Here is a 26,912-nt window from a genome sequence, read left to right as displayed (position 1 = left end):
CCAATGACTCCTGTGCCCATGGGGGAGGGTCTCTCCCTACAGCAGCCCACGGATAGGACCTCTAACCTATCCCACTCCCCACCCCCACCCCAAAGCCCACAGAGCATACGTTGTCTTTCCTCAGTGCCTGGTTCTCCACATGGTTCAATAGCATGTGTTGGGAAAATGCATGAGAAAGCCAACCATGGGTAAGTGATGGGAGAAGGCAAGAGAAGCCTAAAGCTACCCACGCTGCTCTCTAAGAGAGTCCCGCTCTCTCAGAGAAGCATGGGGTGGTGGGCAGCACCTGACGACAACAGAGGGTCTTCAACACTCCACCTCCAAGATGCCGGAGCTCAGGAGGCTCAGCGGAGAAGAAAACCAAGCTAAGACCAACTGCCGCTTCCCCCAGACCCCTGCATGTGCACCCACTGCTCCAGGAACTCCATCGTGAGTGGCATTTCACAATGACTTTAGGGAGAAGGTGCCAGGGCCATCCGGAGCACAGAGACCATGTGACCTTCCCGTGGCCAAGACTGAACCTATCCACTGTTAAGATGCTGAAACAGGAAGGTGCCATTTAAACTCTGTGGCCTGGCTGAATATTTTACCACGGACACTTAGACCTCAGATCATTTCTTCTTTTTCAACTGAGGCGTAGCAGAGGTGGGGAGAGCTGACGGCTGAATTGCCTCAGCTTTCCCTGGTGGTGGTCAGCAGGTCTGAGACGCACTGACCAACTTAGGTTGGTTCAACAGATACCCACTGAGCTTCTAGTATATTCTGGGGGCCGCGCTGGGTATTGCAAGACTGGAGTCCAGCAGAATGAAAAGATAACAAAGCATATCTAAGTGTAAACTGAGGTGGGGGAGCATCGGATGAGGGGATCAAAATGGGGCTCAGTGACAGGGGTTGAGAGGAGGGGCCGCTGCATAAACTCAAGGCCAACACAAAGGGCAGAAACAGCAAGGAGGATGAGGAAAGAGGGGCAGGCACGGCTTAGGAGCATGGACCACTTCTAGAAGAGCTTATAGGTCCATCTGGGATCTGGGGATCACATCCCCAAGGGGAAGGTGCTGCAGGAAAATCCGGCAGTTAACACTGAAGCCGCCAGGGCGGTGGAGGTGGAAGGTAGCTTGGGCTGCCCTTCTGGCCAGTGCACTGCCTTTCAGTAAGGTCTGCAGACCACAGTGCACCTTGTCCGTTTGTGGAGTAAGTACCCTTGCTGGCACTGTACATCCAGAATTACTACTCCCTGTCCCCCTTGGCACCAGCCTAGTGACAGGGCCCAGTGTTTGAATAACATAGCTCAGCCTTGCCCCTGGCTGGGGAGACATTTAATTTCAAATATTTACTGTGTTTACTGATGACAGTCCCATCTCTCAGCTGGCTGTTATGTACCACAGGGACATGAGCCTTTGCCATCCTGTTCAGCAAGCCTAATTCTCAGGACGACTGTCATTTGAACAAATGAAATGCCAGCTCACAGCACACCTAGGGAAGGCGGTCTGTAACTAGTACGTCAAAGGCCCTCTTTAGGAAGCAATGGTAGCGTTCAGCCCTTTCTCTTCCAAAAGGCTGGTTATAGTCCAACCACCCTCAGTACCCACGGAAGCCAGAGGAGAGGCGCTGTGTCAGAGATGCAGAGTCAAAAATGCCCATCTCTCAAGCACCACCGGAGACCCACTACCCGACAACAGGCACGGCGGGATCGTGATGGCATTGGACCATGGACTCACAGCAGCAGAAAGCCTACAGGCTTATGGCCTCCTGGACGACTTCTGGCCAAGCTGCATCTCTAGCTCCTGCAGATGGACACAGCCAGTGCTCCATCTGTGCAGATCACCTCTGCACATGGCCACCTCCATTCTACAACGCGGCCAGGCTGTCCAAAAGCAGCCTGGAGCAGAAGCCGTGAGCAAAGCTTTCTGGGAAAAGGCTGGGTATAAAATAAGCACACGTTGTTTTTAAGAACCAGATCGATCGCTTTTCCACTTTCTGACTCAGCACTTGGCCCAAAGCAGCCTTCAGAGCCATTAAGACCTATGTTTTGAGTTCCTCACTGTGTGTCATTGAGACAGTTACTGCACCTCTCTGAACCTGGCTCCTCTGGTGGTAATTTAATAAACGGAATTGCAGAGACTATTTCAAGGAACCTAATTTGCTAAGGACTTACTTATCCCAGCATCTGGAACATACTGAAGAGATCAATAAAATGACTACACTTTATCTCTGGCACCTCTTCCCTAAACCCCAAAACCCAACTGAAGACTATTCCTCAAAATGCCTGCCTGAGCCGGGCATGCCAAGGCTCACCTGTCATTCCAGCCTTCAGAAGGTAGAGGCGGGGGACTACTGAGAATGTGAGGCCAGCCTGGGCTATCTAGTAAGCTTGTGTGTCCAAAAACAAGAGGGTGCCCAAGACTCACTGAAGATGAGGAATACCTGAGTAAGGGTCCCAGCCAGGAGAAGTGTAGGGAGACAGGATGAGTGACTCTACCATGGAATCTGGGGACACAAGATGGTCACTGGGTGGAAATTAAGATGACTGATCAGGACCTGGACCTCAGCAGTAACACATTAGTCCCCAAGTCAGGGCCACACTTGTACGTGAGTGTAGAACACTAAGAATGGGTACAGTGGTGTGTGTGGCACAAGAGATACTATTTTCGAATCTACATTCCTCTACATCCAAGGTTTCTCTGTGGTCACTGTATGTTGAGCTATGCTGACAACAGCCTCTGCCCGGGGGTCCTCATTGGGGCAGGAAATGTGAGGCTTGCAAGGCAAACAGAACGTGGGAGCAGATGTGTCACAGCGCCAGAGACAATGTCACCCACAGCAATGGTGACCCAGTAGCCAGAGTCAACAGCAGGCTGGAGGTGAATGAGAAAGGAGAAAAAGAGAGTCTTCCACCACCAAGGGAGGTGGGCAAAGGCAGCTCACAGGCACAACTAAGAGATTACAGATTTTCAAGAGTCAAGCCCAGAGGGCAATGTTCCTGTTGCAGGCTACCCTAGAATCCACAGAAGCCCAGGGATGGAGTCAGATGGGTCGTTATCACATCCTGGGTCTGTAAGGAAGCCGACAGGAAGCTCCAGGCTGCAGGGGTGGGCCGGGCTGATGGGAAGTAGGGCACACTTGCTGGGGGGATTGGAACCAGCTCACCCCAAGCTACTGGCAGTTCCATCCATCAGCACTCCTGGATCTGCACACTAATGGGTAGATGTCACTATATGTAAATGGCAACTCACACTTGACTAACAAATGCAGCGTGGGAAGGTGAGGGACGGAACCTAAGCATTTGGATAAAATTAAATCAAGATCACTCAGGAACTGAGCCTGAAGGCACAAGCCCATAAAACCAGCCAGTCTGGAGACTGAGGCAAGAAGACACAAATTTAAGACCTGCCAGGACTACAGAGTGAGTTCAGAGCTAGCCTAGGCAGATGAGACTGTCACGAAATAAAACGTAAGAGAGCCAGGGATGCAGCTCAGTGGAAGACTGCTTGACCAGCATGTGTGAGGCACTAAGTTCAATTCTCCCTCTCTCTCTCTCCGTCTCTGTCACACACACACACACACTGTTCACTAATGCTCTAGTACAATTCTTTCATTTTGTTTTTTACTGTGTGTATGCGATTCTACCTCTGTGCATGTGTGGTGTGTGTACCTGTAGGCACATGCCGTGTGCAATTATACAAAGGCAAGAAGACGTCAGGTACCCTGTGATAAAGATATCATTTTCTGCTTACCCCCTTGAAACGGGGTTTCACTAGACCTGGAGCCTGTCTGCTTTTGCCTTGATGGATTTGGCTACTGAGCCATGGGGACCCACCTGTCTCTACTGAGACACTGGAGTCATAGGTGTGCGTTGCCATGCGCTTGGCTTTAACACCATGCTGGGGATTCAAACGCAGGTCCTCATGCTTGCGAAACAAGGGCTCTGACTGAGGCACCTCGCAGGCTCTGTTGATCATTTGTAAACATAATTTGTATTGCTCTTTATTTATCTATTGTGTACAAATGTGTACACACACACACACACACACACACACACACACACACACACACACACACACACCACAGTTCAGATGTGGCCATCAGAGGACGACTTGGTGGGAGTCACTTCTCTCCTTCCACCAAGAATCAAGCTCAGGTCATCAAGCTGGCCGCTGTACGTCAAACCTGAGCCGCTTTACGTCAAGCTTGCCGCCTTTATATATTGAGTCATCTCGCCGGCCCTCAACAATTTTTTTTCTTTTTCTTTTTCTTTTTCTTTTTTTTTTTTTTTTTTGCTGAGTCCCAAATCAGAACATGTGCTTGTGCCATGCCTATGAGCCTCTGCTCTGAGTTTCTCTCTGCTCCCGCCCTTTCTGTCATGGACAGAACTGCCATTCTGCTTTGCGTGAGCGATAAACAGCTCCGAAGTGAACATCCTTGTGAGGCCTGTTTTTCTAGCCTATATTTAGGATTATTTCTTTAGGCCAGATTCCCAGAAATGGAATTACTGGGACAAAGGGTGAGTGCATGTTTTCTGCTGTTGCCAAATTACTCTCATTAGAGAGATATTGAGGCGTCTTGGGAGCCCTGGCCAGGGATGAGGGACCCATGGCCTTGACTGCTGGCTGGCTTAGTGCTACTATCTGCCACATTCTGACCAAGTTGGTTTGGCACTAGGGTTTCTGGACTGAGCACCATGCTGGGTCATCATGTGCTGGGTGCTGAGGGCACAGACATCCACCACCCAGGGTCCTGGCTCTTGGGGGTCCTGGCCTTCTGGGACACTGCCCCCTCATGGGAGGTGGGGACAAATCTCAGAGTTGTAACTGTGTTCTGTTCTTCTGCTATGGGACGAATATGGGCTAGTTTGAGAGGGCCCTTGCTTCCCAAACACTGAAAAAAAACTGTGCTCTAGGATTCTGGGATAAGCCTGGCTCAAAAACCTCCAAGGCTTGAACTGAGTGAGACAGAGCAGGTGGCTGGAGGCTCCTCACCAGGGCTCCCTGCTGGCTCCTCCATGCCTTCAGAGCTAATGTTTATACATTATCTGTTTTCTCAGACTTCTCACCCAGTGGGGTGCTCAGAAATGGGGCGACCACCCAACAGCCTTCACCAGTGTGCCTTTCAGAGATCAGCTCTATTGCTGGTTTCCATGGTGATGCAGAGAGCATGACTCATAAATTTCCAGCCCCCAAGATGAGGCTCGAGGCTGACTCAAGACATAAGTCCTAGTGGGATGGAGGGCTGCCGCACCCCAAAAGGAAAAGCCTATCTGGAAATTCCCTCCATCAGCAGCTCCAGTCTGGAGCCGCTAAATGCTGGAGAAGCCTCATCCTGGCCCGGGTTGTAAGCGGAGGGATGGTTGTTACTCTGGCAGCCGGCTGAGTGGGCTACAGCAGGGATGAGTGGAAGTTATCTGAATCATCACTCGGGGGAGGCCAAGATGCAGAGCAAGGTCCGATGGCACCATCATACTGGCAGCAGGAAGCTTTGCTCTGGTCCCTGGGAGCAATGTCACATGGCATGACAGGGAGCCCCTTGCAGCCCAGGTGGCCAGGCAACACTGGTGTAAGGTCAAGGACAGGATTGCATCTGTGTTCTCAATGGTGGTTCTGCCAAGGGGCTAAGTAGAGAAGATTGGGCGTCAGTCTCCACCAAAAAGGAGAGGAATCACATAGTGTTCTTAAAACCATGAGCCCTCTGAGATGCAGGGGACAACCATGATGCCAAGAAGCCAACACCTTAGAGAGAAACCCATAGCCACTAATCTTGCCACTTGCTGCCCCAGCCCCCACCATGTTCTGCCTGCATGAATCTGCTTATTCAGGGTCCTGCTACACTGGCCTATAGCTGAGGCCCTGCCTTATCCCTGCTTGTGGTTGAACAGTGTGCCCCACCACATGGACAACCTACATGCTCTCTGCCTACTGATGGTCACTTGAACCTCCTATCTTCCCATTACTGTGAAACACCTCTGTCCTATTCTCTCCAATGGGGTGACAGGAAGATACCTAGCTCACAAACACAGTCTCCATCAAGCCTGTCCCACTATATTAAGCCCTGTGCCCAAAGTGCCCATCATCCCACCAAACCCTACCCACCCCCCACAAGCCGTACCCTCACTAAGCACAGTCCCTCATGTGACTACTCCAGCCTCACTTAACCACACTGTGATGCTATGGCAAAGGGAGCTGTAGTCACCCTGAGGAAATTGAGCAAGAGAGAGGCGATGGCAGGTCACAGGCTTCCTGCTTTCCACCATGATCCAATTTTGCAACCACCAATACAGAGACCTGGGTAATTCTTGTAGTCATGGGCAGTACCCGCCAACCTCAAGTGTGCATCATGCAAAATAAAGCACGTAGGTTCAGAGGTCTGGACTCCCCCTGCTGTGTACAGACTGTGGAGTTCCTGCACACCTCCAACAGTGGCTGCTCTAGAGTTGGGCCTCAGCCCCTTAAAAAAAAAATCTCCTACAGCTGGGTCTGGAGGGCAGGGCCATCTCAGGGCTCCACGGGGACAGTCAAGAGGCATACAGGGGGCTCATTAATCAAGAAGCCAGCCCCGGCAGCTGCCCCCTTTTATGGCCAAATGCCTCAAGAAGTTTAGTAACAGAGCCAAGGCCAGATATTTCCACATCCAGAATCTTCCAAGCCCTGTCTTCTCTGCAGGCATGGGAAGGGTGGGAATCTGGTTGCCAGGCCTGGCACTTGGCATCTGTTCCACTGTGTGCCTTTGCCACTGGAACAGTTGATGAATGACACAAAGATGTCCCAAAGTCAGCACCATCGTATCCAGAGTCCAGAGACATGTCTAAGAACCATAACAGCCAGGCAGGTAGGATGAGGACTGCCTACAGGTACCCTGGAGAGAGCCCACCCCCCCAGGAACCTCTTCTTCAGGAGGAAGGCTTGGGGCCCAGGGCATGCAGTATGAACAGCAAAGTGGGCCTATCTTATGTATGCTGGAATCTTCTTGCACATACACATTCTCATGTAGTCACTGCCAAGACCAGCTTTGGAGCATTCCCATCACCTGGGAGGGCTTTATACACCCCCTGGCCCACCTGTCTGGGGGTGTCAGCAAGTCTGGCATCTTATCACTGTAGGCTAGCTAGCACAGTGTATTCTTGGGTTTCCTGCAGGCAGGACCCCAATGTAGTCTTCACTCGTGTTGGCCACATGGGCCCCTGCGGGATCTTAGGGGTGTATCTGCACTTATCCATAGTTCACTGTGTCTTGCTGAGGTTGAACAATGTTCCCATGCTACATGGTCTGTTTATGGATCTGTCTATAGATGTAGCTCTTGTGTGTGTGGGGGGGGGGGGGGGGGGGGCGGGGTTCTGTCAGTATTCCTGCACAGGTTCCATGGATGACATTAGCACTCTTGGGTAAATACCTAGGAATGTAAAAACCCTGGGTCTTGGGTTAAAACGCCTAAGTTTTAAGGGAATTTCAGGGAAGTCTATAAAAATGACTGGGCTGTCCTCTCCCAGGAACACGAGCCTCGGGTAGCACAAGGATTCTTAAGTTTGGGGGACAGGACCAGGTTACTGCCTATGGGGCTTGACTATCTCCACACAACGAGTGTGCTCTTTAGAGGGGGACTTCTGGGATCAGTGACAGGTGGCACTGCTCTACAATCCATCCTGAGAACCTCAGAGACTTCTCCAGGGAGCTTAGGCACCTGTTCATGTGGCAGAAAGGTGGCCTTTCTTCTCCACACTCAAGACACAGGCCAGGAGGTAAGGTCCATCTGCTCCACGGCTGAGAGCCCAGAGTGGCAGGCCCGAGGAAGCCATCCTACCCTTTGTCCTTAATCACACACGTTGGCTCCCAAGTCCCACACGAACATCAGGCTGTCTACTCAGCATCCATTAATGCCCCGGATGCAAAGAGACTAGAGTTGGCTAGTGAGTTTTCAGAGCACAAGATTCAAAAATACATACTCGATGATGGTGAAACTCAGCCATCAACCGTATGGTAAAACGGAACCCTGCTCTGGACACTCAGGAACCTGGGGGTGATCTTGACTTGCACCCTTTCTCCAGAGCAGGACCCTGGTAGGCCCTATACATTATTACACATAGGCAGAGAGGCTATGAAGAGGAAGGCAGAGGTCACTGGGGGTTGTGCCCTTGTCCTCCTGGGCACCACGAAATGAACAGATTTGCTCTGCAGATGTTCCTGCAGGTTTCCACCTCATCACAGGCCCAGAGCGACATAAACTCTTTCTCCTGTGAGTTGACCGACCATCCCAGCAGAAGAAGGTTGACAAGAACAAGAATTTCTGTGGGTCCACGATCATGAAGCTGTTCTCTGTGCATCTACCAGCCCAGGGTTCTGCTGAGATAGCCTAAGGCCCTCAGCCCTACCTCCAGCCAGCAACATCCCTTCTAAGAAGGTCTAAGCCCTGCCCTTGGCCATAACCCTAAATTCGATGGAAGCATCACGTAAATTCTGCAGAAATTTCCCAGAGGACCAGTTGAGGGGAAAGTTCCCCAGGCCCATCGGCCTCCAGGAGATGTGGGGGTTTTCTCCCAGAGCTAGCCTCATCCACTTGGGGAAGCAGAGATGCTGGGATGACACAGATGTGAGATCCATGAGGGGTTAGTCCACAGCCCTCACTCTCTTTAGCGTGCCAGAATGGCCCAGTGTGACTGTAGCCTGTTCACAGGCCCTCTGTCACAGAGGGGTGGGTGTGGGGCAGCACCTTCCAGAAAGACAGCCTGGTAGACCATGGGGGTGGGGAGAATATGAATGGCATTCTAGTCCAGGCTGAGGGTTCTGGAAGGTGTGGGGACTTTGGGGTTCCCCAAGAGTGACAGAGCTGGGACTACCATTCAGTAGTGCTGCTGCCCCTCAGTTCAGCTTGGGAACTGAGCAGACAAGGGTTTTGCACTGTGTCCTCTGCTACCCCTCAACATACACAGCTTTGCCCTCACCTGGTAGTAACTCACATGGAAGACCCAGGGCAGGAGTCACCATGGTAGAATTGTTTTTGACTTTGAAGATTTTGGTGTATGTGTGGGCGGAGGGCATGTACATGTATGTGGACATGTGTAGCTGTGTGACTCCTCAGGAGCCACTCACCTTGTTTTCTGAGACAGGGTTTCTCATTGGCTCACCAAATAGGTAGGCAAGGCTGGTCGGCCAATGAGCTTCTCTCCCTCCTGCCATGTCTGGCTTTTTACATGGGCGCTGGGGACTGAACTCAGGACCTCCAACAACTTGCCTACTGAGTCAGTTCTCTGGCCCTTTACTGGCATTTTATGCAAGCAGAAGGGAGGCCATGGGCCACTTTGGATGATGCTCAAAGACATATGCTTTTGTTGAGTCTTAGCAAGCTATTATACTACTCTGGATGAAGGACTGTGAACATGGAACTTGACTAGAGCTGGGGGGCGGGGGGCTCAGCCTTGCTCTGTGGTTTTCCCTTGGATGTGTGCTGGGGCCCCTTACACAGAGCCCACATGTGCCAGGCACAGGCCAGGCTGGCGAATGTGCTGGTGATTGAGACCTAAGCCCGTCCACAGGAAGTACATGCAGACTGCAAAGAATATGGGTGTTTAGGATTGCCTCAGTTGCTTTCAAAACGCAGTAACTGCTGGTTGCCTGTGCATGTATGTGTCTGCTGCAACACAAGTCAGCCTTCTGAACAGCAGCAGATCTGTCCGCCCTGCTCTGCATCTGCTGGAAATCTAATGGTAACAAATACACACATCTGCAAGGCAAACGTCCAACATGCCACCTTAGTTCTCTCCCTGGCTGGGGCCAGAGCGAGACCAGTTAAGTCTTTTGGAGCTTTGGTTTCCCCATCTGGGAACCAAGAATGGCTCGAGAGGATGGGCAGAGCGGCCCCTGTGAGGCATAAGAGGATTGAGGGGCAAATCCATGCCTGGCACACAGTGAGGACGCATCCATATCAGTCTGTTGTGTATGTATGTGTTGGTTCACAGCCCTGTTCCCATGGAATTCCCCAGAGGATGGTGGCTGCGGGGACATAACTATGCAAAGCATGAGGGACATTCACTCGCGGACCGATGTGAACAAGAAAAAGGATAAGGTGAACAAGAGGTGGAGACAAGAATAGGGCGGCGGGTTAAAGAAGGAGCTCAAGATACCAGGAAAGGAGGGAGTCAGGAGCGCTACCAGGCGTGCTGGAAAAGATGGGGAATGTTGTGTGCCGGTTAATTTCCTGTCCGCTCCACACAAACTGGAGTTATCTGGGATCAGGGAACTTCAGTTGAGGGATTGCCTCCATCAGGCTGGCCTACAGACAAGTCTACGTGGCATTTTCTTGATAAGTGATTGATGGGGGAGAGGCTAGCACCCCAGAGGTGGTGTGATCCCTGAGCAGGTGGCCCTGGGTTGTGATAAGAAAACAAGCTGAGCAAGCCATGGGGAGCAAGCCAGTAAGCAGCCCCCTCCCTCTCCGTGGCCTCTGTATCAGTTTCAGTACCCGCCCTAACTTCCTTCAATGACCTGAGAATTGTAAGCTGAAATAAATCCTTTCCTCCCTGAGCTGCTCCTGGGTCACCATACTTCATCACAGCAACAGAGAGCTGCAAAAGAACTCTGACACGTCCCCAGGCAGTCCCCAGCTCAGGACGAGGCTTCCCCATGGGTCGGAACCAAATAGAACTTCACAAACCACTTACAGTAAGAGTTATGCTGCATTTGTTTTGTTAAGGCAGAATCTCGGGTAGCCGCTCTAGTCTTGAACTCACTGTGTAAACCAAGGAAGATCTTGAACAACTTCTGATCCTCCTGCCTCCACTTTTGGGGTGTTGAGGTTACAGGAATGTAAAGATTTTAAAGAGAAGCCTTTGACCTCACAGAGGCACGGGCAGCCCCCACATCCCCACCAAAGCTTCTCCCTATCAGGAGAGAAAGGGGTTAATAAAGGAGAGACATCCAGAAGGATGGTCTGTGGGCTTCGGCTGGCTAAAACACAGAGAAACAGGTCTGAGGATATGGCTCAGTTGGCAGAGTACTCAACTAGCACGCATAGAGCCCTGGGTTCCATCCTTAGAACCACATAAACTACAAGGGGTATAGGCGCACGGCTGTAATGCCAGCTCTCAGGAGGTGGAGGCAATATCAGAAGTTCAAGGTTAGCCTAGGCTACATGAGATACTGCCTACAAGAACAAAACAGTGTGGGCGTTTCCTTTCCTGCCACCTGGTGGACATCAGCCCTGGGGGTTCTCCGCTCTCACAGCCCACAAGCGCCACGAACCCCTTCTCCTGTCTCACGGGCCTCCCTCTGTCTGACCCCGGTGGCCTTCTCTGTCTCAGAGGACCTTCGCTCTACAAAGCTGAGTTCTCCGGAAGCTGAGGCCAGGAGGGTAGACTCTTAGACAAATAAACTCAATGTTTCTCTTCAGTTCTTGGCAAAGCCTAGCTGGGCTCAGGAGCCCGTGTGTGTTTCATGCATGGGAAGTCCCTGGCGGGTCTTTCCTCGAGCTGCAGGCTTCTAGCCAGGGCTTCCAGGATGGGTGACAATGGGTGCCGAGGGAACTGAGCCCATGTACACAGTTCGGCGCTCCTGCACAGACGTGTGGGATCATCTCCAAGAAGGCTCATGGCAGGGCACGGAGAAACATACTGGGGCATGTCACGAAGCCAGGTGGGCTGGAGAAAGGTTCTAGAATGTGGGTACACGTTACTGAAATCTTAGCACCACCTGACAGCTCTCCCTGACTTCTGAACTCTGAATTTTGTCACTGGTGAAATGGGAATAAGAACAATGCCCACATTAAGGGGCCACTATAACCTAGAAGGACTTGTCACAGCTTGAAAGGGAAAGGACTTTGAAGGTTGGCAGCTCAGGGGACCCAGGGCCAGGCACGGAGAGGGAGACTCCCACCTGTACCTACACGACCAAGATTCAGATTAGTAGCCTCATCCATCTACCCGCAGGCATTCTACCCATGGGAATACAGCCTAGCACACTCACAGGTAGAGGACAAGCCAAAACTACTCAGTGGCTGGAGGGACACAAGAAGGGACCAATTAGAACCACAGCAGTGTGCAGGACATGTGCATGGCCCACGTGCCAAGTCACACAGTTTCCTTTTCATATACAAAACCCCTCTACCCAGCCCAGTCATCTGAGGTCAAGACCCGGTAACTGGTATTGTTCAGTCTAATGGATCGATTCCAAAAGACAAAACCCAGCCAGTCACACAGATGACACATGTGACCTGCTATGCCCATTTTGCAAATGGTTAATAACGAACGAATTCCAACAGGCCAAAGTGGACACAGAGAATTCCCCAGGACACCAGGGACTTGAATCTAGCCACCTCTCTCTCCTGTGGCCTCCATCTCCTTCCTAGCTTCCTGTACCTGCCCTTAGGAAACGAACCTTCTGGAACTGGAACTCTGAAGATCGCAGAAGACAAGAGGTATAGGGCCCAGACCTAGCAGGCCCTGCACACAGCTGCCAGCCCCTCCTGAGTGACAGAAAGAGAGAACCAAGGCCTCAGGATGTCTTCAAGGACTACTTCCTGTGGGTCATTCAATGACCAGTGGCTGGGGACGTGGGGAGGGCATCTCCACAGGGTGACAGAGAACTGATTTCAAAGACGTGGGCTCTGGGAGGCCTGTGTTTTCAGGTAGAGCCACCATCAGTCCACAATGACTGTTTTCACTACCCATGGCCTCCTGGTGCCCACAGGGCCCTCTGAAGCCACTCTAGCCAGAGTCCTACAGAAGACGCCTTTGCGAGGGCTGCCCCACATTTGGCTTGGCATCAGTCACCCACTTGCTGAGTTGAGAGTTTGCCTCCTTTGCTTCATGTGCAATTAGCTAGATGGCCAAATATTTGAGTACTTCCTGTGGGACACAGCTGGTGTGACCCAGGTACTGGGGGGACACATCCATACACAATACAGAGTTCTTGACCGCCAACCCATGAGCTGAACCCCAAACCTCCCCCATTTAAATACCATGTCCCAGTGCCATTGCCCTGCTAATTCCCCAGGATTAGGGGTATTTGGCTGAGAATAAACTCAGGTCTCCAGATTTGCACAGTAAACACTTTGCCAATGGAGCCATCTCCCCAACCCCCCCCTCACCCCCATGGTTTCATTTTAAAAAAAAAGGAAAACTGGACGCTGACTGTGACTCAGATAGGTGCATCAGGAGCCGCAAGAAGAGATTGGCAGCTAACCAATCTGAAACCGAGTAAGAGCGTAAGGACGGGGCTTGCTTTGCTCCATAGGGTCCATGGCGGGAGGAATGGCCCAGAGCCCAACCTAAAGGGATTGGTGGACAGTCACACAGACCTGAGGTCTTCCCAGCACTGGCACCATCAATGTGAAGACAAAGGAACACGGTGACCAAGTGCCCAACGCCCAAGAACAATCCCCCCTTCCACTGCCTGATCAGACACCCCAAGTTTGCGGGCTATGGTGGTCAGAACGTACACTCCCACCTACACACACACACACACACACACACACACACACACACACACACACACACACCGGCAGCAAGGCCCATTAGAAATTTTCAGATTGGTCCTGATGCAAGCACCTCTTCCTTAGGAGCGCTCAGGAGATGCAGGAAGAAGAGCCTCGGTTCTTATCTATCTGTCACTGGAGCATCACTTGCTGCACACTGCCACCGTCAGGAGCTCCCAAGCAGTGGAGCGCTGCTGTCCCCAGCAATGCAGCACCACCGGCAGCAGGCTCTGAGCTTTCACTCTGTCCCCTCCCAGCTGCCAGGCACTCCTGTCCTTCCCACACCTATCCTAACTCCACTGTCTCCAGCACTCAAACCATACAGGGCAATGCTGAGCACTGGAGAAGGGGCTTCTAGTGTGATCCCCATGGGCCACCCTGCAGAGTTGATGCCCTCTAAGGGGGGACACTTCTTTCTGCAGCTCTGGGCCATGTTTAGGAGTAGCATGAGTGTCCTTGGAGCAAGCTGGAGATTCTGTTCATAAACAAGACCTCATGGTGCCTCTAAGTCTCTGCAGCTGAAATGCAGGGAGCAGGTAACAGATGCTTTTATGGCAGGCCTTGAATGCAGAGGAGGCTTCTGGGTACCCACGCATCCTGTCGGACTGACTTAGAGGCCTTTATGAGCATGGCCTTCACCCCACTGGTCAAGTCTGGCCTTTGTTAGGAGGGCCTGGCCACCTACAAGCAAACTTCCCAGGAGAAATTACAATGAGGAGATGGAGTTAGTGCCAGGGTTGGGGCACTAACATGGAAGGCACCCCTAAGGAAGAAAGCAAAGAGCAGGAACGGAAGGACTCTGGGATCAGATTTCCTGGCTTCTAGCCTCAACTCGGGCAGTTGGATGTGAAGGTGGTTCCATCCTTCAGTGCCTCAGTTTCCCCCTCAGGGTCTACCATAGATGTCAAAGGGATAGATCCAGACTCAGAATCCCTAAAAACCATTAAGTGAGCAGAGCCTGAAGGCCCATCACTGACCCCACCACTCTGTGAACAAATGATACTGACCACCCAGAGACCACCCAGAGGGGGGCAGCAGTACCACCCTTGTTTCCTGCTGTGGAAACAAGGTCTCAAGTAGGCAAGGATGGCCTCAGACTCACTATGCACTTGAGGGTAACTTTTAACTCCTGATCCTCCTGCCTCCGCCTCCTGCGTGCCGGGATCGTAGGCATGCGCCAGCATACTTCGGTTCTCAACCGAACTCTCCTTTCACAGATGGGGAAGGAAAGCAAGCGGTCCAAGGAGAAGCAAGGAGCTCAGGACGAGCCACGCCTCTGTCTCTCCACCCAGGTCCGGCCTGCTCTCAGTCATCTCAGGCAGAGAAGACAATGTAGTAGGACCTTCAGATCAGGCATAAGGCAGGAGTCAGCGGATCCAGACCAATAAGATGGCTCAGCGCACAAAAGCAGGTGCCACCAAGCCTGATGACCTGAGTGTTCAATCCCTGGGACCCGATTGGTGGGGAAAGAAAACTGACTTCTGACTTCATACAAATAAACTAAAGAAAATGGGGGTCGCAAGGGGGTGGGGAGGACACAAAACTGTTAAGACACCAGGCTCTGACAACAGGGCACACATGCTCACGTTCAAATCCTGGCTTAGCCTCTCACCAGCTGTGTGCCCTTGAGCAACTCACTGTCTTGAGCAATGTCCAGGACATAGCATTGCATGTTATCAGTCTGAAGACGCAGCTGAACTTCCCTTGAGAATGGGTGTCCCAGCAATCTCGGGCAAATACCAGCACATATGACACCACTATAGCTTAGATGAGCTGGTGCACAGCAGAACACCACAAGGAACTGGCTTAGCTACGAATGCGTCCTTCGGCACCTTAGCAGTTGACCAGCCTCTGCAATCGACCTGAGTGTGTGTGAAGGAACAGCTGTGGCTAGGAACCTCCCCACCCCACCTACTCTGAGAGACCAACATCTGTCCCATCCCCACAGACCCACCAGACCCGAAGGCCATACTGTGGACAGGACCAATCACACAACTTGACCCCAGACCCTTTCCTGCACATGACGTCAGTCAGACAGCAAGCACATCCATGGGGCAGTGTGCCAGCGTACAAGTGAGTGGGGCGGGATGAGCAGCCGCCCCTGGCTGCAGCCCCAAGGGCCTCACCTGTTTACTGTGGCTCTGATGAAGTCAGTCTCGGGGGACCATCCCTCCGGGGCTGACATCACCCCTCTAGAGACCATGGGCTCCACTAGGAAATGATCTCTCTTCCCTAAAGATGTTACGAACCCTGGTGTGGAACTTGCACCTGGCGCAGTGGTCACGAATGGCAACAAGGGGTTTGAGGGAGTTTGCTGAAGGTCACTCAATCCCACCTACCCTCATCGCTCTGGGCCCGGCAGAGCTCCCGAGAAGCCTTCAGCTTCCCAGGCTGCTGCTGTGTGGTGCCTGCTTGATGACTTGCCTCAGTTTCCCTTTTCTGAAGAACAGGGATGGTCCCGGTAGGGAAGGCTCAGTGGGGGAAAGTGTCAGGCGTGTGTCTAACTCATAGTAAGCGCTCAGTTAATTTTCAACCTCAATCAGGTGGTGACTCTGAGAACATTCCAGGACCAGCAGGCAGTCCTACCAGCTCAGGACATTCTATTTCCTCTATCAAAGGGGAACACTCAGTACCCTTCTCAAAGGACTAAGTGAAACAGGAATGAGCAGGACCCCAGTGTATGGTGATGTCCCTCCTGGAGACGTCTTCAGTAACCACGAGCACCAGTGTATAGGTCCCGAGGGGATGACGTGGTCTCTCTCTTGCGGGTCAGTGTGGCTGGTCCTAGCACTCAGTGTTCCCGGTTGGACCATGGCCCCTTTGTGCACATGTCGGTTCTGCTGCTCTGTGAGTCCTGAAGAGCAGGGACAGGACTTGGTTCGGAGCCACTGTGCCCCTACAGTCAGTCAAGCACAAGAGAGGTGGGTGGGTGCAGCCAGCAAGCAGCCAGAGGGGCCTTAGCCAACGTCAACGCCATGTTCTTAGAGAATCTCCACCAGTTCTCCTCCCTCTTTCTCCTGGTACAAAGCTGGAGTTTTCCAGCTCTCCAGTAAAGCCTCTGTCAGCTTCCTAGTGCCCACTAAGCCACTGCCTTTCTCTGGTGTACTAGCCGACATCCTGAGCTGTCAGGGCGGGGGGTGGGGGTGTGTGTGACGGGGACAACAATCTCGGGCTTTGCCGGTCCTGCTGAGTGACTTGCCAGGTGCCAGGCTTGGAATCTCTGCCATATCCTCCTGCCAGCCAGCGGGACTCCTGGGGCTGTGAAGCCTGTTGGTGCCAGGCGAGGGCAGTCCCAGGACAGCCTGGCAGCCTGCACGAAGGGGCCACAGTCACCAGCAGATCTGATGACAGAAAAGAATACTCAGCTACTACACGATAATAAAAAGGTCGGGCTGGCGGACCAGCAGTGTGGATGGATCCTCAGACCAGCACTTTCTAGAGTAGTGGGAAAGTCCTGGATGTGTTACCCACTGTAACTTAATACATACCGTCACCCATACATAACTCATGTAGTCGAGGATGACCGTGAATCCTCGTGCTTGATCCTCCTGCCTCTGCCTCCCAACCAAGTGCTAGGATTGCAGGTATCCACCACCATGCCCAGTTCATACAGTGCTGGGGATGGAACCCGGAGACTCGTGCATGCCTGAAGAGTCCTCATTTAGCAGTCACATTCCTAATCCACTTTGGAGCACTTAGAATGTGGCCATTGTGACGGGGAACTCAATCCCTTGGTTTAGCTGATTTTAACTTAAAAGCCATCCTCTAACTTGGGCCATTGTCTCAGGGTTTGGGGTTACTACACTGCTCCTTAGGAAGCTGACAGAGAATAAAGGGAGAAGAAGAAACAGAGCACCTTAGTCAAGGGCCTTGCGGTCCGACAGCATTCAACCTGAATCCCAGGCCAGGTGCATCCTGAAACGCTTGAAAGACATCAGCTCAGCTCACGGTCAGAGCCACCGGATGCAAACCGATGGTAATAACACATCTTACAAACCAGGAGGCTGGAGCTGGGAAAGCTGGAGCCACTTGTCACTTGCCAGAGGGACAGGGGACCCAGCTCTGGTCTGAGCACTCAGAGTCGTGTACTAGCCACCTACCTGCACTGCCCATCCTTCCCTCTCCCTCACAGCCACCTCTGTGCATCCACTCTGGTCCCACTCGGCAGGGGTGCATCCACTCTGTTCCCAGCAGGGGCGCTAGGTTACGCCCTGAGCGGAGAGCAAGGAGAAAGGAGCTACTAAAGAAGAGGGTGGGCTGGCTTGAGGACCAAGTGGCCCATCAGTACTGGAACTTATAGCCCTGTCAGATTGCTTCTTCCCTTTAGCTCCTTCCTCTCGTGGGTCCCCCACAGGACTTAAACCCAAAAAGAAACCTGACCTTCCGCTGGTGCAGGCTACGGTTCTGTTTTTCTCTACCTTAGCCTATACCATGGTGGGTAGGCACTGCCACACCTGCCTATCACCCGCTCCGCCCCACCCCTAACCAATCTACAAAACTCTTTTCAGGAAAATTAACACGTAGCTTTGCATTCACTTTCAAAATTACAAACCACGCCCTCGTTACACCTATGAAATTTGGAGTCCAGGTGCCCTCAATCTGACCCAAACTGAGGGTCAAGTTCCTCTCCATCTCTGGAGGATTGGAGCGCACCTGTAATCCTGGCGCTCTCAGAGGTGGAGGCAGAAAGATCACAAGTTCAAGGCCAGCCCTGGCTACAGAACAAGTTGAAGGCCAGCCTGGGCTACAGGAGACCCTGACTATCTCAAGGAAGACCCTCCTGACCCTGTGTATCATTCCAAAGCCAAGGAGTTCCGGTTTAATTACTTTTTAAATGTGTTTTTCACCTCACCATTAGTTCGACTACAAGGGCCAGAGGCCATTCAATTGCAAGTTTTACATTTACATTCCCCTCCCATCGGTCACTCAGAGAAACTTGGACATGAGGGAAGGGGACAGACACACCAATATGTAGGGGACTGAGGGGCTTCTCAGTGCAGAGACTCTGCATCCTAACACAGGGAAGTTGTAGGCAAACTGGGTTGGGCTGGTAGCTCACTTTATACAAGAGCCGTTATCTTCTGTGAGAATCATTGCCCAGTCCACAACCACTGCCAGGAACCTTGGCCTCTACTGACTCCGGAATCCTGCGCTATGAGGCAAGCAGCTATCAGAAAGGGAGTATGGATTAGGCATGAGACTAATGAGGGACAAATTCCACATGGCCCTGGCAAGCTCCTGCATGTAAGAGAAGGGCCACTGCCCAGGAATGTTGTAGACAAAGAAGAGAGAGGATGTGTAGTGTGTACAAGGAACACTGGCTCCCATCTGCTTTGTGCCGTCAGAGGCTAGAAGCCAGCCAGCAAATGGAGTTTTTGAGACCCTAAGCATCACATCCAATCAGCCCAGGAGACTCTCTGAGAAGTGAAGCTTTTTCCAAGGCAGACTCCATTCCTACACAATATGGAGATCTTATTACTCCAGGCAAGACCTGGGGACAGAGATGGGAACCTGAGCCCAAGGTGGTAGCTGCCAGCAACTCCAGCTCTGGAGATCCGAGGAGACACAGCCTCTACCTGTGGAGAGATGCACTTAGGTTCCTGGTGCCATGGAAATGGTGTGTCAGAGAATCCAGAAAGGGAAAGAGAACCTGCCCAAGGCTAGGCAGAATGAACCTCAAAATTACTGAGAGGATTGTAAGGGAGGAGTCAAGGATGCTATGTGACTGACTGTATGGGGGCCCAGAGGTCCAGGGCAGTGATTCTTTCCAGAATTAGACTTAAAAGCCAAGGCAGCAGGTGGAGATGGCAGGAGCTAGACCAGGACCCAGCAACCCCTAAGAGGCCGGGGTTTCCTCACCACGTATGCTGAGGCTTCTGGCTTCACAGTCCAGGATGCCAAGACACAGTTGGCCAGATCTCTGAAATGGATACTTGCACAGGCCACCCTGTTGTGTGGACTAAGCCTGTAGGAGGCAAATGGACTATAGGGCAGCTGTGGCCTTATTGACCTGGACTGGAAACCTCCCTCCTGGAATGGAGGAGAGCAGTTAGCTCACAGGAAGTCTCCAAACTTAGGAGGCTCAGGAAGTTCCTGAAAGCCATGAGGTTTGCACATAATGATTCCTGGGAAGAGCAGACTCCCCAGCCAGCCAGGCTGTAGGAGTTCCAGGGATACAGCTGTCCCAAGTCATCATACATGCTGGGGTGGGTTTTCCAGTGACAGCAGCTGCCTTTGAGTGACCCCAGTAAACTCCCTTCTTCACAAAGCTAGACTTGTGGAGAACTTTTCCTTTGGTCTGTGGCCTGTGCCCTAACTGGGATGAACTGGGTCCCCTTACTGGGATGTTCATGCTTTCCCAGGAAGTCACACAACTGGTCTTGGGGCATTTGCAGTGAATGCAAAGCCAGCGTCTAGCCACAGCCTTTTATTTTTTCAAGACCAGTTTAAGACAGTCAGCAAAACTGCAGGCTGTACAGTTCCCATCCACAGCTCCCACTCCCAGGTTCCTCGGCTTCATGAGCAGAGCTACTTGGTTCTAATTCCTGCTTCTTCTCTACTGTGCTTTGCCAGCTCCAGAGATCAGGTTTCCCCTGCAGGCTCCTCCGAGTCAAGGCTGCTTTTCTGACTCCTCTTGTTTTGGGGTGACCCTGACTAGGTTTGGCAGTGCTGGACACATCACCCTAGACTGACCCACATTGGGCTCTGACTGGGGTCAGAGGTCACTGGGTGGGAGATCCCAGAGGGCAAGTGTTCTCTCACCACATCCTCTGAAGGGCACAAGCTCCTGGCCTGGCCAAAGTCATGCCCAAGAGGAATTGCGACTGTAAAGTTCCTACACACACACACACACACACACACACACACACACGCACACCGCTTCCTCCTGTATTCTTGAAAGGCAAGCCTCATGAAAGAGCCTGGAGTTATGGGTGGCCAATATTAGTCCTGTTTACCAAACAGCAGGTGCTCATGAGCAGCACTGCTATAGTCTCAGGGGCCTGAGTACAAGGAGGAGAGATACAAGAAGGGCCCAGAGGGTGTGAGGACTAGTTTTCAATGTCAACTTGCTATGACAGAAGACCACTTGAGCCGGGAGGCTCAATCGAGGACTGCCTAGATCAGGTTGATCTTCGGAGGTTTACCTTAATTATGAATTGATGTAGAAAGTCCCAGCTCACCATGGGTGGGAGCATTCCCTAGGCAGGGGGGTGGGGCGGGGTCCTGAGCTCTATGAGACAACTAGATGAAAGTTGACAAGCAGGCAACGTGGGCCCATCCTTCCTCTCTGTTCTCAACTGTGGATGTGACGCGGTCAGTTGAGTTCCTGGACTTCCCCTCAGTGGTGGGCTGTAACTGGAATTGTAAGCCTCAAATTCCCCTTCCCCTATGCTGCTTTTCGTCAGAGTGTTTCATCAAAGCAACCAATGAAAAACAGAACAGGCAATAAGTCAAGCGGAGGAAAATGTCGAGAGGAGCCTTGTGGGAGCCCCTCCCTGGCAAAGCTTGCTGTCACACCGAGTCTGCGGCAGTTTCCCCAGGAGTGTGCCTGTTGGTTTCACCTCTGCCATTGCGATGTCTTTCATACTGCCAACGCCTGTAGATCCTTGTCTTCCTGCTCTGTGTGTGTTTCCCCTTGAGGTGGCCACAGCTGCTTATTGATTCCCCCTTGCTCTTTCTGTATGAAGGCCACTTAACCCTTCGCTGGCCAGCTATGCGCAACTCATTGGTATCACCATGTGCCTTCCAGTCTGGCTGATGGAGAGGCCCGCTTGCTTGTCGGTTTTCCTGTGCTCAAAGGTCGCTTTGTTAGTGTAGCCAAGTCCAGCCCTGCCTTACTTGGCGGCTTCTGTCTCCTCATAGAGAGAGAGCCACGGTTGGGGCTGTTGTTGACCTGGGAGGCTGATCATCACTAACTGGCCGCAAAGCCAGGAACGAATGTAAAAGTTTCCGCTCTCCTCCCTCTTCCCCTGGCCAGCCAAGGGCCGTGCCTTCCTCCAGGCCTTCACTCTGTGGGATCACCCCCTCCCCTGGAGCTCCTGCCTGGCACACAGAGAGAGTGACTCACTGCTGAGGCACGGTGCCCTTGCCCTGGGCCCTTGCTACATAGTGATAGGACCCAGGCCATGATTACATGGCAGGGCCCCTATTGAAGAGCCCCTTGCACTGGGTGGGAGATCAAACTAGCTCTCAGCGCCCCTGCAGAGGGCAGGCATGCAGCCAGAGGCAGTGGGGGAGAGGAAGGCAGGAGTGTGAGGGGAAGACAAAACTCCACGGACCACAGCTGGGAGGGGGGGGGGGGCTATGGTCAAAGCCAAGGTGAGGTAGAAGTCCCTCCCCCTCACTCTCTCTGCAATTGCAAGGCAGGACAACTCAAGCAATTTCCCAGATTCTGCAGCATTCTGCCACTGGAGGCAAAGCCTTGGCCTCTCTGGACTTGAGTCTTCCTATCTGCAAAATGGGCCTCTTTGTCACTTCCAGCATTATAAGCCACCCAGCACTGAATAAGTCATAGTTGCAGAGACCAACGCCCAGCATGCCTGGTTGAGTATAGAAACATTCTGGTCTCTGTCCTGCCCAAAGGAATATATAGAAGAAGGGCGTTGGTTCCATGAAAACAAGACGAGAAGAGTCAGGCACAGAGAGACCAAGGAGAGGTGTGTGGCAGCGAAGTCCAGGAGCAAGGAGGTTGGGAAGGACTGTTGTAGCTTTGCTCTGGGCTGCACACACGCGCATGCACCCCTCCCAGGAGTGGAAACGGAGGCCCACGTGGTACCCTGCCCAAAGTGGCACAGTCAGGAAGGCACGATGGGAACGTCACTCTCTCTTCTTGACACATAACCTTGTCTGACCCTCACTTCCAGGGCCCGCTTCACCATCTGTACACACCACATTCTACCTAGCAAGAGACTGGTGTGTCCACGGCAAGGGAACCTCTAAGACAGGCACAGCCCTCCAGGGGTCCTTCAGCCCCACAGCAACAGAGCTAAGGCCCGGTGATCACGTGCTTTCCAAGGCAGGGCCTCCCCTGAAAGCACATGCCTGGAATTTCATTTCAGACTCTCCCAGCTTGGTGCCCACCTCAAAGGACCCTGTGAGCAGACAAGGATGATGAGACAGGCTTCAGAGCCATCTGTGATGTTCGTATGTATCATATGTATGACACCAGTCAGCACTCCAGACGGTTCCCCAGCCTGGTGTCTCCCCTGAAAAGTAACCATTATTCCATCCTCTACCGCAGCAAGTAGCTTTATCTGTCCCTGAATTTCACAGGACGGACTCACGCCATGGGTCTAACATCACTCCATGGCGGACGGCGCTGTGTGTGAGAGGCAGTCAAGCTGTGCTGCTGTTCACGGCCCTATAGTATTCCACTCTGTGACTTTTACTTCATCTGATCCTGGGCTCTCCTGAGAGACGCCCATGAGCTCTTCCTCTGAACACGCTTATTTATGTCTTTTGGTGGACCAAAGCACTCAGTCTCCTAGGAGAGCAGAACTGGGGACAGATTTATGGGTCCTGATTGTATCAAGGAAAATCAGGCCCTCGCTTTGACTTAAGAGGGAGAAAAGAGAAAACTCATGCTATCCAATTATACAGAGAAGTCTAGTGACATGCCCAGAGCACACAGCAAGTCCAAGGCACTGACTATGTGCACGGCTCCAGCCTCACGAGTGGGCACTGTGGACGGGAGGAGACAGAAGAGCTAGCATAGAAGACGACAGTGCGCCATCACTCCTTGGAAGGACAGCAAGGCCCTAACCTGTCCCAGAAGGCTGAAGACCAGGTACAGAGCAGGCTGACTGAGCAAACAGCAGTACATGAATGAGGCCTAAGTCCACCGAACCCCAAGCACATAATTTTATCTGGAAGACAGCACGTCCAGCCACCCCGGCGCGCCCTTCTCAAGGCGAGGGCGGCCTCTGCTCAGAAGCACCTTTGTCTCTCTACGGATGGTCCGAGACAGGGTGGCAGAGGACTAGCTTGTGCAAACAAATGACAGGCCACGGTCTCCCAGGTCCCCCGCTGATCACTTCAGCTCAAAGAACTACCTATTTGCCCAGGTCACCCGAGTTTCTCGCTGACACTTCCCAGCTGGTTGTGTGAGGCCAGGGACGGCTCTCTGGCCCTGGTCCTAAGACTAGTGGGACAAGTGACATGAGTGCCCCCCCACCCCCCGCCAGAGCTGGAAGAAGATGGGTGAGGGCCAGTGTGTCCTGAAGGAGGTCACTCTGTGTTCCAAGGAGGACCTAGATGGGAAGAGATGAATGGAAGTGAGGAGGGAACCTAGCTCTTTCTCGGTGGGGCAGATGAACCACTTCTTCCTGGGTGGGTCACCCACCACCACCAGTGGCTGAAGGCTACCCGTCATCATGGTAGACTACCAGAGTCTGCCTTGGCTCTCATGGTGGCCGGTCCAGAGGTCAGGCTCTGCCCTAGCCTCCCTTCTGGGCTGAGGTCACTACTGAGGTTGCTGAAGCCAGGGTTCTACAGAAGGGGAAGATGCAGGTATACACATGGGGTGGGGTGTCAGTCCCTGCCTGCAGGCACTGCCGTGGACCTCTTGCAGAGCTCCCAGAAACAGCATGGGAGGGACCCAGAGTTTGCAGTCTGAGTGGTAGGTTTGCAGTCTGAGCAGGAGTTCAGCCATGTTCAAACCCCACCAGAACCTCTGGGAGGTGTCTGCTTCCATGCTTCTTCTCTGCCGTTTCCAAAAGGGAGTAGTCATAGAAACGAGGTGCCTTGCTGACGTGTGTCCGTGTATAGTTGTTTATAGGCTCTGACACAGCCAGCAGAGCTGAAAATCAGTAGTAACATTACCAAATACATATGGTAGGGAGCCCTTAAAGAGCCCAACCTGCTCCTGCTGCTGCTGCTGCTGCTAATAATAATAATAATAATAATAATAATAATAATAATAATGACGATGACGACGACGATGATGATGATCTGCTGTCCTTCTCTCTGAGCTGCCCACCTGGCAGGGAGGGTCTAAAATTGAGCATCTTAGCCAGGCCTCGTTCATACCAAATGCAAGGAAGGCAAATCCTCTCTGGTGGCCCCGCTGCCTTTATCCAGGCATGCCAGAAAGCCTAGCACACAAGAAGGAAGTCTTGGTATCATTGGGCAGTGGGAGAGGCTCTGGAGTCAGGCTGCCAGGTAATTGCTTCCCTGTCATTTACCAACACACAGGGAGACCCTGTGTTTACTGGGCTCCTTATCTGCTGGGCTCAGAGGCCTGCGTTTGGAGGCCCTTGCTTTCCAAAGGGCAAAAGACCTGCAGGAACAAATACTAGAGTGCATCGGAGACAGGAACTGACAGGCCTACTGTGTGCAGTCTCATTAGCATTTTCTGCCAGCCTTGAAGTGTGGTAGGTTTCCAAGAAAGGCAAGGCTCAAAGAAAAGGACAGCAGATCATCGTCATCATCATCACCAGCAGCAGCAGCTTGGGTACTTTAAGGGCTCCCTACCACATGTACTCAGTAATGTTACTACTATAACAAGAAAGGCTCTTTGGAGGTGCCCATGCCCCAAGTCACAAGCAAGCACAAGATGCTGCGGGCTATGGGCAATTCTACCCCTGTGGCATCAAGCCTACATCCTTCTCCCGCTCTGTACTTCACACACTCCTATCCAGGGACCGCCACATGTGCTGGCACTAGGGACATGGGGGCTTCATGGCAGTGGGAGCTGGCCTGGCCCTGCAGGGCATCAGGTAGATGGAGATTCCATGTCTCCATCTGCAATCAGAAGGAATGTCAGATGGCAAAGTGGCTACCTAGACCAGGGTAGTGGTGCCTCAAGAGGTGAACGAAAGAATTACCACGTGACCCGGTAACCCCTCTTCCAGGTGCATGGTGCAAGAAGGAAGCGCAGATCTCAAAGGACATGCATGTTCACTGCAGCATCCCCACATCAAAAGCCAACACATGGACGCAACTTAAACGTCCACTGAGTATGACACAGACACTGCCATGCAGCACATCCATGCAAGAGGATAGTACTGAGCAGAGACAACCAAGAGTGCTGTATAGGCTCTGAAACGGTCGGACACCAAGGGTATTGCGCTTAGTGAGACCAACCAATCCAAAAGGACAAACAGCCTTTGATTCTCCGCCGAGGATCTGGAGTGGGTCAAGTTTACAGAGACAGAAAGGAAAAGAACTACCCAGGCTGGGAACAGGGAACAGGGCGTTCACGTTTAGTGGCAGAGGCTCTTGGCCAGGCCTCAGTGGGAACAAATTGAATGCCACGAAGCCCATGTGCCCTTAGAAATGGTTAGGACTTAGTAACTTTGATACAGTGTGTCTTTCCCCACAACCTTTTCAAACGTCCCTGAATCCAAAGAGGTGCTATTCACAAGCTCCAAAAGGCCAAAGCACTGGAGCATCGACCAGCTACTGCCACAGCAGGCATCAGACGAACAACCATCTCCTTACTGGTACTCATGACATGGGAGACAGGACAGGTCTTTTAACATCCTTGAGGGGATGGCAGCCACAGGAGGAGGACACCCCACTTTCTGAAGTGTCCTCCACAGCTTCTCTGTGTTCTTCTGGAACAAGATGGAGAAGGTACAGTGGTAGCCACCAAGGCGTACTTATTATTAGGCTCTCACTGGATACCACATTACCTCCTGGTTGTCACATCACATTTGTCCCATGGGGAGATGTCATCATTGACTTGTAGAACTGAGGAGGTTGAGGTACAGGGAAGAGCTCATCAGAACAAGATGTGAACGTTTCAGCATGGTGATGGGCGAGCCAGAACACTCTGCTAGACATACCTGATAGAAACACTTGAGTCTGAAGATTTGAAAGTCCATCAAGATAGGAAAGGCATGGCAGAGTTCACTATGACTGGGGGTGGGGTGGGAGGGTGAAAGATTCTCACATCATGGTAGACCAGGAAGGAGAGAATGGGCCCAGAACCAGTGGTGAGCAATCCACTTCAAAGGCCTGCCCCTCTGGCCTACTTCCACTGGGGAGGCCTCATACCCTAAGGGTTCCACAGCCTCTCAAAATAGTCCACCAGCTAGGGAACAAGTATTCAAACTATGTGACTGTAGGGGTATTTCATCTCCAAACCACAACCCTGCCATAGGGCCACAAGGCTGGAAGGCCCTCTCCCCATGGGAACCCACAGCAAAAACCACCTCCTAGATTTTACTTTTCTAGCCTCAGTTTACAGTTTCTCCCATACCGCTGGTTGTATTTACTCATCCATGGGAGGTTCTAGCAAACATTCAACGTGTGTCTAAAAGAGACGTGACACAATCCTTTAGGTGGAATCAGAGTGGCTCACTGCACTTCTATGTCCCTGGAAAGCTGTGTGACCCTGGGCAGATAAAGATGCACCCAGAGCATCAATTCTCCACAATGTGAGACGAAGTCAATGCATCCATGCCGGCTACTTCTTAAATCGGGACCGTGAGCTCACTCAATCCAATGTTAGTCAT

The 26,912-nt window shown here is 52.3% G+C and overlaps 1 protein-coding gene across 1 annotated transcript in view; it reads right to left on the bottom strand.

Moving 5' to 3' along the window:
* Positions 1–26,912, bottom strand: part of LOC118583803 (c-Maf inducing protein) — a 195,780-nt gene that overhangs the window by 77,786 nt on the left and 91,082 nt on the right. The window lies entirely within an intron of this gene.

Source organism: Onychomys torridus, chromosome 5 (genome assembly GCF_903995425.1).
Source record: "Onychomys torridus chromosome 5, mOncTor1.1, whole genome shotgun sequence".
Lineage (NCBI taxonomy): Eukaryota > Metazoa > Chordata > Mammalia > Rodentia > Cricetidae > Onychomys > Onychomys torridus.
The sequence above is the reverse complement of the archived record's forward strand: the minus strand, read 5'-3'. Positions and strand labels throughout refer to the sequence as shown.